This window comes from Lygodium microphyllum, chromosome 4, assembly GCF_053477565.2.
Source record: "Lygodium microphyllum isolate KBCC chromosome 4, Lygodium_microphyllum_v1.1.10, whole genome shotgun sequence".
NCBI classification, from domain to species: domain Eukaryota; kingdom Viridiplantae; phylum Streptophyta; class Polypodiopsida; order Schizaeales; family Lygodiaceae; genus Lygodium; species Lygodium microphyllum.
In genome coordinates this window covers 158,984,688-158,987,725 of record NC_141138.1, presented here as the reverse complement: position 1 = coordinate 158,987,725, position 3,038 = coordinate 158,984,688, and positions in this window count along the sequence as shown.

Below are 3,038 nucleotides of genomic sequence, written 5' to 3'. Positions count from 1 at the left end.
TCACTTTGAACAGTGAAGGCAAATGGTCAATGTCAAACGATTAGGGATTCTCTCTCTCTGCTACCATTAACAACCTTTCATCCAAATAGTCAGCATCATCTGAACAATTAGTCTACTCTCTTGCCCTTCTTTGCTACATTCCATGCATTCTGTGTGCTCTCTTTAGCAACTTCTTCCCGACTCCTCCATCCCCCTCCTCCCCTTTTCCCTATTATTTTCCCTTTAGTATAAGGTCATAGTTCACATGTAGAAGCTTAAGTGATTTTTTAGCTCCCCATTCACCTCCCTCTCGAATGACTAGGCAACACCTAGGGTCAAGGGTTAAACATCAGCACTTGCCCTATATATCAAGATATACCCAAAGACCTTCTTGACATGCATTAGTCAAATTTTCTAAGGCTTAAGTATATGCAATAAGATGGAACACTAGGCATGTAGTCAAAAAAGGGGTTGGATACCCAAGGGACATGTGAAAACCACAACCCTAGAACTCTTGAATAAAAGACATGAAAAGTAATAGAATAAGCATCAATGCATCGCATTGCTTCTATGTGTTCTATTTTTTAGCATGTGTCCTATTCAATGTGTTATGGTTATATAACCTAGTCTTGTAGCATTAGCACCCAAACCAAATTAAGAGCCAAGTCCACGAGAGGACTACTTGTGTCAATGAGTTCCTAACTTGGAAGCAGAGAATATCACTGTGAAAGACGTACTTGCCAAAGTACTTCTGCACTTGCTAGGGCTACAAGGAAAACTAGTAACATAGGTCGCTATAACTAACAAGAATATTGAAGATCAAGTAAAGGAAAAGATGGCCAAAGTGCAAGAGGAAGTACAGAAGAAAGTGGAAACTATGGAGGCAAGTAAGCAAGGCATGACAAACAATATCCTTTCAATCATAAATAAAGCTGAATTGCAAAAGATGATTGCATTCATGCACATTTGGACCACCTTAGTGGATAGATGGCATGAAGACTACCAAGAAAGTTCAAAGATGCACATAAGAGACCAAACTAAGACAAATTCTACAACAAAAGGATTTGAGTGGATAATACCATGGAAAATCATCACATGAAGGCATAATCAATTTTTGGACTTTTGGAAACATAGAAGCTAAAAGATGAAAATAAAAGCAACCAAAATGTTTCAAGGGAAGCAAAATATGGATTGTAGATAAACTTACACCCACACAACTCAAAGTAAGACTAGGTGAAACAGCTAAAATGAAGGCAACTAGAAAGGAGGGAAATTGGTAGTGTATTGAGGAGGCAAAGCCATCATAGATGATTTCAAACAATGTTTGAGCACGAAGTTACTTTGGATCATGATGTGTATAGTAGCTTGTATAACTTTTAAGGGCTGGTTTGGGCACCTTGATGTGGGATTCTTTTGTGCCAATGGCACCTAGAAGTGGGTTGTAAAAGGATGTTAATACCACATACACACACACACACACTCTCTCTCTCTCTCTCTCTCTCTCTCTCTCTCTCTCTCTCTCTCTCTCTCTCTCTCTCTCTCTCTCTCTCTCTCTCTCTCATAGAAGGCGGCAAAGCACCACCACCATGTCTCTCTCTCATTGAGATGGTCCTCTAAACATCCATGGAAACATGGAGGCCAAACAACCAAAAGGAAGTGAAAGTTGCAATATCCCAAACCCCTACCTTAATCAACAATGTTGAGTAGCTTTAATAGTATCTAATGGCAATAACTCACATAGAAAAGAACGAACGATGGATGAAATATTGCATGTCTTACACTAGCATAAAGCAAAGGTGCCACTACTTTAGAATCTACCTTGTTGGCTACCCATCACTCCATGCAACTCCAAAAACCCTAGCCCACTAAGATATTTGACTCTTAGTTATAAAACTATGCAATACAATAACACACAACATGGTCTTTAAACCTTAATAGTTGCTACTTCTTCCAACATCTCACTACTGCTCTAATATCAATACCACCTATAAAACCCTCTAAAAATTGCTAAGAAAATCCATGATGAAAAGGTTTAAGCTACAATACCCCCTTAACTTTTGCAACAAGAAGCCAAATTAAAGATTATATAGTTTACTTAAGCGCAAACACCAAATCATACATGGAATAACACTCCAATAGTATTTAAATAAAAGGGACCCTCCTAAACAAGATATGACATGTATTGACATAAAGGTGACCTCAAAAAGCAGCTATGGTTAAAGAGAGCAAAAGGTGGCTGTGGAAACTTGGTTGCTTCTAGCTTTTACAACTAGTTACAAAATGGACACTAATTGGCACTAGCTTTCCTCAGCAAACTTATGGAACCCTGCATGAATGCCAGCAGTAGATGTTTTGAATACCCTTTAACTTTCACCCTAAAATCCTGGAAACACAAAATTATGTACCGTATCTTGTCAAAGCATTATGGTATGCTCCCAATATTAATAAAATACATGAAAAGTATCAATCCTCTTAACTGAAAGCCTGGCCACAAAGACACCATCCCTGAAACAGTTATGATCTAAAATCAACACCATTGCATGAATCACCATTTTGCAGCCTAGCTCGTGTAATAAAGTTTCTCACAGTAGTAAATAACCACACAATGTCACACCCATACATATGTTTATTTTTTGCACAAAAGCATTGGAAACAATCGAAATTTCAGCTTACGTGATTCAATGAAGCACTCCAAAATTTCAGTGTACGTGATTCAATCAAGCACTCCAATACACAAGTTATATGTTAAAACCAAGCACACATCAACAAATATGCCACTTGCAAATAAAACTGATTTTTCCAATTGAAAAGTGTTAGGGCCTTCTCAAAGATATGAACTAACAAAAGCTGCAGAAACAGATTCAGGGGAGGCTTAGGGCCACCTGAACCTACAAGCTTTGCACTCCAGCATCACCTTTTTGACTTCTATAAACAGAACAAATCTTCATCTGCAGATTTATTATGATGTATCCATATCATGTACCAGGAATGATACGACTCATCAGTCTGTTAATTACAATGTATGACTCAAACAAGCTTTGCAGGAAGGAGTCTAGAAG